Source organism: Panthera leo, chromosome B2, assembly GCF_018350215.1.
Source record: "Panthera leo isolate Ple1 chromosome B2, P.leo_Ple1_pat1.1, whole genome shotgun sequence".
Lineage (NCBI taxonomy): Eukaryota > Metazoa > Chordata > Mammalia > Carnivora > Felidae > Panthera > Panthera leo.
Genome location: NC_056683.1, coordinates 1,706,515 through 1,720,775, shown reverse-complemented (window position 1 = coordinate 1,720,775; position 14,261 = coordinate 1,706,515). Strand labels below are relative to the sequence as shown.

Below are 14,261 nucleotides of genomic sequence, written 5' to 3'. Positions count from 1 at the left end.
GGGCAGGGACGGGCCGGGGCTGCGGGCGGCGCGCGGCGAACGGAGCCGGCTGTCGCCGCGCACGCGCCGCCTCCCCGCGGCCGCAGCCCGCACCTCCGAGGGCCGCCGTCCCGGCCGGCGGGACTGCCCCGCGCTCCCGCCGCGAAACGCGCCTCCCCGCCGGCCCGGCGCGCACTTCCGGTCCGCTCTAGGACTGCGGGCGGTGCGAGCTCTCGGTGGTCGTGGCGGCGGACCGCTGCGCCCCGGAGGCGAGCGCGCGGCAGCCCCGGCTCCGCGATCTTCCGCGGGGGAGCGCTTCGCGGTGCAGAGGCTGCCCGGGGCTTGCTGGGCGCTCCGACCGGCGGTTCTGAACAGACCAGCGGGACGGACGGTTTTGCAGGCTTTGCCCGGCCTGTTCTAGCAGCCGCCAGTCGGGCTCGGAAAAGGACTGCGAGAGCGGGTGTGCTCTCTCCATTTTACGGGTGGGAGACCCGCAACTCACAGCGTGCGCCTCTCCCGGTGACGCGGCGGCGCCGGCTTGGCGAGCCGTACCGCAGCCGCCGGGAAACCCGCCCCAGAGGCGCACCTGCGCGACCCGGCGCGCTTCCAGAGCGCCGGCAAGAGGCGGGAGGGCACCAGAGCTTCCTGCGCGCTGCGAGCTGCTCGGGGCCGCACGCTCTGCAGGCCGGTGCCGGCAGGTGCGCGTCCCGCAGGTCTGGTGCCGGCACGTGCGCGCCCTCCAGGCCCGCGGCCGGCAGGTGCCCGCCCCGAAGGCCAGTGCCCGCAGGTGCGCGCCCCGCAGGTCCGCAGCCGACGGTGCGCGCTCCACAGGACGGTGCCGGCAGGTGCCCGCTTCCCCAGGCCCCCGCGGAAAGCGCCGAGCAGGAGGCCTGAGAGCACTAGAAGCGTCTCAGGCCCCCGCCCAGATTCCTCTTCCTTCTCCCCACCCCGATGGCCCCTCGGCTATGCTGAGAGCGCTCAGAGAACGGTAGGTCCCACCCCAAGAGCGTTTGTTGAACTGCTGAATGGCGTCCTCTTCCCATTCTGTTTCCTTCTACTTTGGTCCCTAGTGATGACTCACATTTTGGCATTTCTGATGCAAGAGGTTTTGAAGAATCAACATTTCTTTTGGAAAGCTCTAAATCAAAAATTCTTACCCTTGGGTTCTGTAAATGGTCTTGAACGAGTCCCTAAACCCAATGAAATTATATGTAAAATACTTATGTGCCCTCGTCATCAGACCTTCAAAGGATGAGATGGAGCCCCACCTCACCCCCACCCCCAGTTTCCTAGCCACTATTAACGTGTTGCGTTTATCTTTTGTGGTTTTCCCCGAACCAACCGTTAATCCTTTGCAGTCAAAGATTCTGTCTTCTGTCCCTTTCACTTTCTGTATACTTTGATCATGGTCGTGCTGAGCACAGTAGGCAGCTAATATGAAGTAAACATGACTTTTAAGTCCTCTACGTAGGGGCTTTAATTTTTTGGTACATTTTCACTTTTAACATCTAAAGTGGCATACACCTGTAAACAAACTATATGTGTGTGTGTGTGTGTGTGTGTGTGTATAACAAAAGTGGACATGCAAAAAATGAAAAGCTCCTTCATCCCTCGTTCCATGTCTCAGAAATACTCATGCCAAGAATTTAGTATATATTCCTCAAACCTATTTTAAAATGAATATGTAAACTCACACACTAAGACTTAACCAGAATTAGATCATGCTATATATCACAAGTCAGAAATTTCTGGTATTTGTTTTATATATTTTTTAACTTTTTAATGTTTATTTATTTTTGAGACAGAAACAGAGCATGAGTTGGGGTAGGGGCAGAGCGAGACACAGAATATGATGATGTAGGTTCCAGGCTCCGAGCTGTCAACACAGAGCCTGATGTGGGGCTCGAGCCCACCAACTGTGAGATCATGACCTGAACTGAAGTTGGACACGTAACCGACTGAGCCACCCAGGTGCCCCTGGGATTTGTTTGTTTTAAATTAGATCCTCTCCCAAAACTGCCAAGCCAACATGTGGGCACCTCCATCTGTCCCAGTCTTTTTTAGTAGCTGGATATTATTTCCATTAAGCAGATGGGCGCATTTTCACATTTTGATATTGCAAAATATTACACTGAACATTTTTGAACATATTTTTAATTCTTTTGTGCTTAAAGAAAAATTGTTGAAAGATTATTTTGAAAGATATTGTGAAACATCCCTTCAGAAGAGTATTTATCATGACCCCCCCCCCATTTGCATGCACCCTATCCAAGGCCTGGAAGGGATAGTCCTGTATGATGTATGTTTTTTTGTAAAAGTTGCAGAAAGATATTATAATGGAAACTAGTGAAGACTGTTGCCTCTTTCTACCGCAACTTATCCTGTTACATCATCTAGGCCTTAGAGTGGCTGTATCTAATTCTGTACAGATAATGTCTGTTCCTTTTCTTAAGCAGGACCCCCTAAAAGGTGTAAGCTTCAGACCTCACAAAATCTGGATACCAACGGAGGCACGCAGGAAAGTGCTCCGACTGCCTTGAGATACATTTTGCTCCTCGCCCCTTCAACGACACCACAGCGTCAGATTTCGTGCTCAGCCTGGCCTTTTGGAAGTCTGACCTACTTCTGGGTCGGAGCTCGCAGTTATTGCCCAGGGGATATTTAGCCGAGACTACAGATGGCTGTGTTCGCCCTTTTGGTTGGTCCCTGGTATAACAGGTGGCTTTCTGGATGTTGAATCTGCAATCTGAGATCGAGTTTCGCTCAATGGCTCCTCTCGAGAAGAACCTTTTATATTTTGTAGTTGGTGGGATGGCGTCTGCACGCTCAGTGGTATTCAGTTTCCCTACTCTCACCAAACAAACGTAAGACCCTGGGAAGTAAGTTCCACTTTCTAAAGTTCACCTGAAGACCTGGAGACCCTCCTGGGGTGCCCAGCACCTTCAACATCTCCAAGGACACACATGTCCCCAGAGTGCTCAGTCCACCCCACCCCCCCAGGGGACTCCAAGCACCACCCCTGCCTAGGTTACTTCTCACCTCTCCCTCCTCCTCATTCCTGCCCCCTGCCCCCAGTGCTTGGAGGGCAGCGTGGGGGTTGCAGGAAAGGCTTCCAGTCCATCACAGGCGGCCCAGGGTGGGCTGTCCTCACACCAGCATCGGTGCGACTGACCCACAGGGAGCTGAGGCTCAGGGACAAGTGGGTGCCTCCGGAACACTACTGTCACTGTGTAGACAGGAACAAACTGGAGGTAAAGATCAGAACTAGGAAGTCCCTACACTCAATTTACCTTTGTTTATTTTTATTTTTTTATTTTACGCACACACAAGCTGGGGAGGGACAGAGAGAGAGGGAGAAAGAGTCTCAAGCAGGCTCCAGGTTGAGCCTGGGTGTCACAATGGTGAGAACATGACCTGAGCCAAAATCAAGAGTCCCACTCTTAACCGGCTGAGCCACCGAGGCGCCCCTCGTTTTACCTTTAGGATGATGAGAGAAACAGGGCTTCAGGAAGGAAAGATTTCCTTCAGCAGGACAAGAGCTAAATTAGGAAGCGACAGGTATGTGTGTTTTGTAAAGATGACTCTCTTCTATGTCATAAGAGGCACCTCCGCTTACCAGGTCTGTGATCAGGCTGATTGCAGAGGGAATCAATCTTTTCTGTTGGGGTGCTGCCATAGCAACAGGTGGTGTCTTCTTTCCACCTTGTGGGTGCTAGTGTGAAGAGGCCCCACAGTGTTGACTCTCTCCTGAGATGGCCCGACAGCCCTGCCCGTGTGGGAAGTCTATATCCGCAGTCCTTCTCCCAGCCAAGTCCACCTGCAGCCTGCGGCTTTCTCGGCCACGCGGCACTGACATCCTAACCAACACAAAGTCCATACTGCAAATAGACCCTGGACTTCCAACTGCCCTCCTGGAACTTTATGGAACAGATGGAGTGAAGGAACAGAAGGAAGAACCACTTCTTAACTATTGAAGAGGAATTTAACGATGTAATCATTATGATCATACACCTGTCCTAGTTCAGATCCAATAATTCAGATTTATTCCAAGCCTCTAAATTAAGGTAACGGAAGGCCTGGGGGGAGGGGTGCCTGCACCCAGCTGACCCAGGACTGGAGAGAAGGCCACAGAGCAGCTGCCACCGGAGCAGAGCCAGCCAGGCACATGACGGAGGCTGGGAAAGAGTGTGGACACTTGTGCTTGTACCTCATGTGTTCCATGGCTCTCCTATGCCTTCAGGAAGCGGAGGGAATCCCTATGGGTATTGACAAGGGCTCCCTCCTTGGCCAAACTGGTCAGGTTCTTCTGAGACTTCTGAACTGGGCTCCATCCTTGGCCTGTCAAGCCCAGTCTTAATAACGAATCCTATTGAGTCCAGTTTGGGCATGAATCCTGCTAAACCAGTTTAGGTGGGAAACCCCCTACCCTTGATAGCCAATCAAGTTCCTTTTGCTCCACTAAATATTCAATCAAGTCTTTTTTGCTTGCTTTTATTTTGTTTTGTCTTGTTTTAGCAATTTTCCATCCAGTGACTCCCTCTCCCTGCCCATTGGCCATGAATCCCCAGCTGCCCTCATTGTGTTCCAAGGGGAGGTCAGTCTCCCTGTTCTACTTCAATAGTCTAAATAAAGTCTTCCTTGCCTGTTTAACCCCATCTGGTGCAATTTTTCTTTGACAGGTCCCTCAAAGAACTTACAGACACATTCTGGGAATATTTCTTATCCAGAGAAAACAAGCTGCAATCGACTGTGTAGAGGTCTGTCCAGGGTAAAATGAATCAACTAACAGTAGCCAATTTTCTGATGATATGAAAACAGATTTTAAAATCTGTACAAGATAGGAGAGATGTGGCTGGGAAGATAAAAAACCAGAACAGCTTTCCCGGGCTGAACATTTACAGAAATAAAGAGAATTCTGGGTGATTAGATATAACATGTAGATACCTAAGGCAGATACAAGGTTTCCGGGTCAACAGAAGAAACATCTGATGCTTTATTAAATCACAGACTCCAAAGCACACAGTCCCTGAGATCATAATTTAATAGATTGAGTGAGGCCCAGAATTCTGCAGCTGAAGCAGTCCAGAGATCATACGTCAAATATTGCTCTCAGCTTAAAACAATAAAAACAAAAATTCAAATGAATTGAAACAAAAATAATTCTGCTTTTATAAATGTAAGAAGTATTTTGTCATAATAAGGGAAATGGAAATTAAGTTGTATTGCAATACCCCTTTCACCTACTAAATGAACAGAGAACCCAAGCTGACAAGATAACTCTGTTGGGGAGGGGGAGGGGAGCAAGATTATAGGTTTGGAGTGCAGAGTAATAAAATTCCTTTGGTGGGCAGTTTGGCAATTTGTATAAATATTTCCAATGCACATAACCTAGGACCAGCAAACTCATTTCTTAAAATGTATGCTGCAGTATTTACAGGAGCACACAGTCGAAATTACACGTTGGGGGCAATGGGACACTTTGTTTTTTAAATTATTTTTATTTTAGAGAGAGAGAGAGAGTACAAGCAGGGGACAGGCAGGGACAGAGGAAAAGAAAGAATCTCAAGCAGGCTCCACACTCACTCCCATGATCGGGTAAGCATGACCTGACCTGAAATCAAGAGTTGGTCGCTTAATCGACTGAGCCACCCAGGGGCCCCAGAGATTTTTTTTTTTTTTTTTTGAGGCGACACTTTAAACATGTTGAAAATTGCAGTATAATTAAAATACATATATAGCTGAAAATTTCATGCAAAGTACAATGTAAACAATCATTTGCATATCTTTGTGGGTGACTTTGTCATTTAAGTCAGGCAAGTGTTTTTCTATATCCCTCAGTGGACCATTCTTCAAAAGACCTAGAGACTCCGCGGTGAGTATAAACATCTTTCTTCTCTCCAGAAGGTCCGCATCTCAGACGCTGGATCCAGTGACCCCACTCTGACGGGTGCTGCTGACCAAGCGTTACCCGGGAGACCCCGGACGCTCTCACAGAGCCCTCCTGTGTGCACCCCGGCTGGGGTTCAAAGAAAACCTCCCGACGAGGGTGGGATTCGAACCCACGCGTGCAGAGCACAATGGATTAGCAGTCCATCGCCTTAACCACTCGGCCACCTCGTCTGGTGCCCGCACCGCGCGGCGGGACTCTTCGCCCCGCGGAGGGTACCGCGGTGACGCCTCCGCGCGTTTGCTCTCCCCCCACGCCGCCTCCACCCTCACCGCCGGACCCCGGACAGGCGTTTTCGTGTCCCTCTCACCGCAGCAGGTGCTACGTGAGCAGGCACAGCCAGCGCGCCGCCGTGTGACGCGCGGACACCTGCTGCCCGCACGTGGCCAGCGCCCCGGGAGCGCCCGGACCCCGGGAAAGGCCGGGATCTCTGGGACTCGCCCCTGAAATGCGTCAGACCGCGGGGCACACCTGCATTTCCCTCCGGTTCGCTTCTCGGGGCCTTGGCGCGAACAGAGACCGGGGAGAACTGGGCTGGAAACAAGGCTACACGCGGGCGCCCGGCGGAGAAGGCGTGGGCGCCAGAGCAGAGCGGAACCTAGGCAGGGCTGACCTGGCGCGGCCGCCACCGCTCTTCGGGCCCCGGGAGCCGCAGGTGGGGAGGTCGGAGCCCAGGAGAGTCGCAGGTGGGGAGGTCGGAGCCCGGGGAGCCGCAGGTGGGGAGGCCCTCCCCCCTCCACCCCGGGAGCCGCAGGTGGGGAGGTTGGGGCCCAGGAGAGTCGCAGGGGGGGAGGTCGGAGCCCAGGAGAGTCGCAGGGGGGGAGGTCGGGGCCCCGGGGAGCCGCAGGTGGGGAGCCCTTCCCCCCCCCCCTTCCCCGGGGAGCCCTAGGTGGGGAGGTCGGAGCCCCAGGGAGCCGCAGGTGGGGAGGCCCGGGCTCCATCCCGCTCTCCGTGACACTCGGTGCAGGCCACCTAGCCAACTCCATCACCACCCTTCTCCCCCGGAGGAAGCCCACCGTGGCCGCTTCAGGTAAACCAGCATTCAGAAACTCCTTTCACTCACTAGACTACGTTAGTTTTTCTATATTTTGTGCAGGATTTTGGAGAGAAATGGAAGAGAGAAGATTCTTACTTGCCAAGATGCCGTTGCATTTTCCTTCCTATGAAACCTCTACTTGTGTTCTGAGCTCTGGTCTCCCTCCCAGGGTCCCTTACCGAGTTTATAAACTCACCTTTGCATGCACCGCCCATCATGGGAATCCACGGGTTAGAGGACTGAGGACTTGTTCATTTAGTGAGTCAAACAATCGTATCACTTTTTCGAATGAGGTCGGCTGTTATGATTTTCCTTCAGCCTTGAGTCAGGACTCCCGTTTTGTTGTTTGAAGCATCCCTTCTCATTGTCCTGTTCACAGTTCCAAGGAAATCCGATTTGATACCAGTGACTTCAAAACTACTTCTCAAGACAACTTTTCAAGAGAAAAGTTACCTGTTAGATTAACAAAGATTTTTCTTTTAGACAGTTCTCCCGCCATACTCCCCAGAGGGCAGGGATCATATTTCATTATTCATCATTTTACACCCAGCACATCAGCGTGTAGAATGAATATGTAAAGTGCTTTAAAATGCCTGACACTGGGGGCGCCTGGGTGGCTCAGTCGGTGGTCAAGTGGCTGACTTCAGCTCAAGTCATGATCTCATCACTGGTGAGTTCGAGCCCATGTTAGGCTGTGTGCTGACAGCTCAGAGCCTGGAGCCTGCTTCCAATTCTGTGTCTCCCTCTCTCTCTGCCCCTTCCCTGCTCATGCTCTCTCTCCCCCCCCCCCCAAAAAATAAATAAACATTTAAAAAAATGTAATACCTGACACTGCAATCACTATGTAAATGCTTTGCATTATCATTATTATCCCTCAGAAAAGACAACCAGCAGAGCAAACATGAACCAATAGTGTGTGCAGGCAATCCACAGAAGTAGAAACAATTCAGACGACAAACATAATAAAAGAAGCTTCCCTTCACATATATTTAAAGATATGCTAATTAAAATAGTAATATATTCTCCCCTCCATTAGACCGACAAGTATTTACAAAATTCATAATAACAGATCTGGGCCAGAGTTTCGGAAAGCATGTTTTGAAATACTGCTGTGAAATTGTAACTTGGCACAAACACATTAAAGGATAATTTTATAAGACCTATTGAAATTTAAAAACTTAGATCCTTTTTCCCTTCCTAAAACCCAACTATCAAGTAGGGGTAGGAGGGAGGTAACTCCAACTACAGTATGTGTAGTTTTGTTATCATTATTATTTTAAGTAAATATGAAGATAAATTAATAGAGTTTTAGATAATATCAGTGAGGCCACTTAGCCTCAGCCTCAGTTTTATGAAGACTCAAATATAGACTTTTCTTGGTATCTCCAAAGTACATTATACATACAATTATTGTATATTTATTTGATGTTAACAGAGTTCATGTTTAAATATAATTATTTCAACTATATCCCAACTTTTAGAATATTCTTTTTGTATTTTATTTTAAATATGGTAGAAAACTAAAAAAAAAAAAAAAAGCCACAGGCCCTTTGCAACTTTGGAAAAACCATGATGGGCATTGACATAAAAAATGCCTGCAAGAATATATACGGACTGTCAAAAGTCGTTATATCCAGGGCTGCAGCTACGGGGCTCCAGCACTTTCCATATCATTTTTGTAAGGTTTTACTTTTTACTTTAGTCTCAAACATGCATTAATTATGTAAATATAGATGGAGATAGGACTTTTGGTTTCCGATCAACATGTAGAGAGCTTGGAAGGCGTCACTCCCATCCTCACAACAAGGAAAGAGCTGAAACAACCCTTCTTAGACCCATCAGAGAACTGAGGTCACAGAACTAACTGCTGCCCCCAAACTGGAGAGACAGATAAATGATCACAATTTTCCAGAGCAGAAGCCAGGAGGTGGCAGCAGAAATCAATACCAGGGCAGGAAAATTAAACCATAATTAATGAATTGCTGGAGGCTCAGTGTAGAGTAGCTTGAAGGTTGAACACTGCAAGGAGGCTCTGTCCTGGGAGAGCCCTCTGCTTTCCTGAGTTTTACCTCCAGGAGCCCCACCAGGCTCTCACTTTGAAGACCAAGAAAAAATACCCTCTTGCCTGTGGCTAGGAGAGGGGAAAAGTAGCCATTCTGAAATGTAGTACACAATAGCTATTCTTGAATGAATGCATGAGTGAATGAATGAATGAATGAATTTAAAAATCTGGATTTAAAAAAAAAAATTTAACGTTTATTTATTTTTGAGACAGAGAGAGACAGAGCATGAATGGGGGAGGGGCAGAGAGAGAGGGAGACACAGAATCCAAAGCAGGCTCCAGGCTCTGAGCCATCAGCCCAGAGCCTGACGCGGGGCTCGAACTCACAGACCGTGAGATCGTGACCTGAGCTGAAGTCGGACGCTTAACCGACTGAGCCACCCAGGCGCCCCCAAAATCTGGATTTTTAATAAAAGCACCGCCAAGCACCAAAATGCAAGGTAGAAGAGCTTCCTTTGCAAGAAGGAGCTCTTTGTTCTCCTAACAAGTCGGTCCACAAGGAAGCTACTTTATCACGATAAAACTTCTAGCAGATAACACAGGAGAAAATCTAGGTGGTGTCAACTCTGGCAATGGGTTCTTGGATACAACGCCAAAAGCATGATTGTTGGACGAAATAACCAATAAGTGGTACTTTATTAAAATTTAAAAACATATGCTCTGCTAAAGGCAGTATCAGGAAAATGAGAAGACAAGCCACAGAGAAGCCACAAAAAAAATATTTGAAAAACACGTATCTGATAAAGGACTGGTACACAAACTATACAAAGAACTCTTAAAACTCACAAACAAGAAAACAAACAACCTGTTTACAAAAATAGGGAAAAGATCTGGACACTTGACCAAAGATGTACAGATGGCAAGGAAAGCATTAAAAGATGCTCAGCATCAGGGCACCTTGGTGGCTCAGTAGGTTGAATGACCAACTCTTGATCTCAGTCGGGTCATGATCTCAGGGTTTGTCCAGAGCCTGCTAGGGATTCTCTTTCTCCCTCTCTGCCCCGCCCCTGTGCATGCTCGCACTCTCTTTGTTTCAAGATAAATAAATAAACTTAAAAAAAGAGACACTCAACATCATATGTCATTAGGGAATTGCACATTTAAACAATGAGGTGCCACTACAGAGCTATTAGAATGGCCAAAGTCCAGAACATTGACGACGCCAGATGCTGGGGTGCATGTGGAGCGACAGGAACTCTGATTCGTTGCTGGTGGGGATACAAAATGGTGCAGCCGCTCTGGGAGACAGCTTGTTAATTTCCTATAACACTCAACACAGGTTTATCCTATGAGGAAGCAGTTGCACTCCTTGGTATTTACCCATATGAGTGACAAACTTGAGCTCCCACAAAATCTTTCACGTGGATGTTTCAGCAGCTTTCTTTGTAATTGCCAAACTTGGAAGCAACCATCCCGCAGTAGGCGAATGGATAAGTGAACTGGTTCATCCAGACAATGGAATACTATTCAATGTCCCCCCAAATGAGCCATTAAGCCGTGAAAACACAAGGAGCAACTTTAAATGCATATTACTGAGTGAAAGAAGTTGGTCAGCTTTAGTCAAAACTCCCATAAATAGTATAAGTTAAGTCTTGTTATATACAATTTAACTGTCACTTAACTAGCAGTTGGAGGTAATTTCTGCTTAAAATGACTTCTGATTTATTTGCACTTTTAAAACCTTTTTCTCCTGTCATTATTTTGCTTAAACAGATATTGTATGAGTTTTTTTCCCTTTCTTTTATTTATTTGGTGGCTTATTAATTTTTTTTAACGTTTATTTATTTTTGAGACAGAGAGAGACAGAGCATGAATGGGGGAGGGTCAGAGAGAGAGGGAGACACAGAATCCCAAGCAGGCTCCAGGCTCTGAGCTGTCAGCACAGAGCCCGACGCGGGGCTCGAACTCAGGGACCGTGAGATCATGACCTGAGCCGAAGTCGGACGCCCAACCGACCAAGCCACCCAGGCGCCCCGGCTTATTAATTTTTTACAACTTTTTTTCTCCATTTGTTTGGAATGTAATCATTCCATTTCCATTGTTTTAGTGAATATTTGAAGTGACATATAAAATTATCTTAACAAAATATAAAGAAAAAGATCTTGATCTTTTTTAAAACAAAATTATTTGAGAGGGAGATAGAGGGCAAGCAGGGAAGGGACAGAGAGAGAAGACAGACCCCCAAGCAGGCTCCGTACTATGAGCACAGAGCCCGATGCGGGGCCTGAACCCATGAACTGTGAGATCATGACCTGAACTGAAGTCAAGGCACCCCTCTTGATCTTTTTAAAAAACATAAAGTCTTTCAAAACACTTTAGTCCCTCTTCTTCCACTTTTTAAAAAATTGTGGTAAAGCTCACCTAACATAAAATTCACTGTTTTAATTAAAGCGTGCAATCCAATGGCATTTAGTCGCTTCACAACGTTGTGCAGCCATTACCACTATCCGAACATTTTCATCACCCCAATCACCCCAAAGGAAACCTTGTACCCATTAAGTAGTCATTCCTCAAGCCTGCACTCACCCCCAGCATCTGGAAATCACTAATCTGCCTTTTGTTTTTTCTATGGATTCACTTATTCTGGATATCTCCTATAAATGGAATCACACAGAATGTGGCCTTTTGTGTCTGGCTACTTTTTCACTCAGCATAATGTTTTCAAGGTCTGTCCATATTGTAGTCTTCCTTTTTGATGACTGAATAATACTCCATCCTATGGATTTACCACCTTCGTTCACTCATTTATCAGTCTATGGACACTTGAGTTATTTTCACTTTTTTTGCTATTGTGAATAGTGCTGCCATGTAGATTTGTGGACAAGTTTTTGTTTGAACACTTGTTTTCAACCTTTTGGGTATCACCCAGGAATGGGATTGCTAGGTCCTACGGTCACTTCTTGTTTATTAACTTACTGAGGAATCACCATTTTCCACAGCTGCCACACCATTTTACATTCTCACTAGCATTGTCCAGAGTTCTAACTTCTGGATCGACTCAGATTTTCTATTTCTTCACAATCCAGTCTTGGGGGACTGTGTGTTTCTCAGAATTGTCCATTTTATTTAGGTTTTCTGATGTGTTGGTGCATAATTGCTCATAGTACCCTCTTATAATCCTTTTATTTCTGTAAGATCAGCATTAATATCCTCACCTTACTTTCGGCTTGAGTCATTTGAGTCTTTTCTCTTTCTTTTTTATTCACTAGCTAAAGATTTGCCAATTCTGTTATCTTTTCAAAAAGCAATTTTTGGTTTCATTGATTCTATCGTTTTTGTGCTCTCCATTTCATTTATCTCTGCTCGAATCTTTATCATTTCCTTCCCTCCATTTCCACTGAGTTAAGTTGCTTTTCTTTCTCTGGCTCCTTAGGGTAGAAAGTTATGTTACTTACTGAGATCTTTCTTCTCTCCTAATGCAGGCATTTACAGCTATAAATGTGTCCCATAAAACCATAAAACTTGGCGTTTTGTCTTTATTTTCTTCCAGCCAAGTATTTTGTCCATCTCCCTGATGACCACCTCTTTGACCCAGTAGCTGTTTACAAGTATGTTTTTAACTCCACATATTGGTGTATTTTCCAGTTTTTGCTTTGTTATTTGATTTCTGGTTTCATTCGATAGTGGTTGGAAAATACACTTTGTATGATTGGAATCACTTTAAATTGGCTGAAACTTGTTTTGTAGCCTAACATAAGCAGCTTCTGTCTCCAGGCAGCATTCTCTGGTTGCTATTTTTATTAGATTCCAGAGTGCTGCAAAAGTTGTTTCTGGTTTTTTGCCACCTAATCGTCGCTTTAGTGGAGACGCGGATATTTGGAGTGCCCTCCTCCTCTGTCTCTGGTTATGCCCCTGCTCGCCATTTTTTATGGTTACAAATTAGATACTACTATTATTTTATTCAGATAATTATTGTTCAAATTTTCCTACATGCTCACATTTTGTTTGTTCTCTATTTATTGTTGCATTTCAGACTATCATTCTAGTATTTTTCTTTTTCTCTGAAGTATATCATTTTGAGGTTGTTTTAATAATTAACCTACCATTTACCTTGCCTTTGTAAAGATAACCAATAAGTGATTAAGAAAGGTGACTCTTTGTAGAATATTTACAGATAAAAAATGCAAAAGAAATGCTTTTTAAAAATCACCATTTTATAACCCTTAATGCATAATGAATCTAGGTAGTAATAATCAGTGGTTGAATAAGCCATTAGGTGGAAAACAAAGGTGTGGATCTGAACCCACCAAACAGCCTTAGCGTAATTAGAAGTGGGAAAACCTAGGTTATATGCCTCCTGATGTGATACTATAGGAAATCCACCGTAAAACCCATAATGTATTCTAGCCTAAAACAACCGAATATGAGTCTACCAAAACTTCACTGTCTAACTACCAGTTTACAAGAGATATGGAGAATAAGAAAAACACATTAGGTGGTACCGCAACGGTGAAATCAACCACACTTAGAACATAAGAAATTCCATGGGACAGATTACCCACTTGCATAAACAAGTGAACAGCATAAAAAAAAATAAAAGAGACCCCATTAATCTTGAGAATTTTAAGAGATTTTCTCAACCAAAAGCAATGTGTGGACCTTCTTCAGATTACGAATGAAACAAATCAACAACAACAAAAAAGGCATGTTCACAAAACCGAGAAAATTCACCATGGACTGGGTATTAGATAGTATGAAGAATCTTGTTAAATTGTTTAGATGTGAATTTTGTTGGAATTTTGTTTTTTAAATGACTATCTATTATCTATTACCTATTCTCTATTCTCTATTGTTTTTTAAATGACTATATACAGAAATATTTAAAGATCAAATGCATGATGCTTGAAAGTAGCTTAAAATGCTTCAGAAAACAAAGGATGATAAAATAAGAATGGTGTATGTTAATCATTGTTGAACCAGGTTGAGATGCATATGGACATTCATTATATCGTTCTCTCTAACTTCACGTAAGTTCCAATGTTTTGATAACATGTCTCTGTGAGAGAAAATTTCCCCAAGTTAGGCCTGCAGGACTCATCATAGTAAGATCACACAACCCTCCCAACAGTAAGGATGACCACAGACGCAAGAAGATAAACCACTATGCTTATGGATCCACACGTACAAAAGGTGACATAGACCTAAACGGCAGCAGATGTTGAGATTTTAAGATACAAGATAAAGAACAGCGATGTGGGATATACATCAACAAATTAAGGAGACAGTATGCCAGAAGA

The 14,261-nt window shown here is 45.6% G+C and overlaps 1 non-coding gene across 1 annotated transcript; it reads right to left on the bottom strand.

The window, feature by feature from the left end:
- Positions 1–6,017: 6,017 nt before the first annotated feature.
- Positions 6,018–6,099, bottom strand: TRNAS-GCU. The gene has a single exon. It is a non-coding gene; the product is annotated as a tRNA-Ser (tRNA).
- Between the last annotated feature and the right edge of the window lie 8,162 nt (positions 6,100–14,261).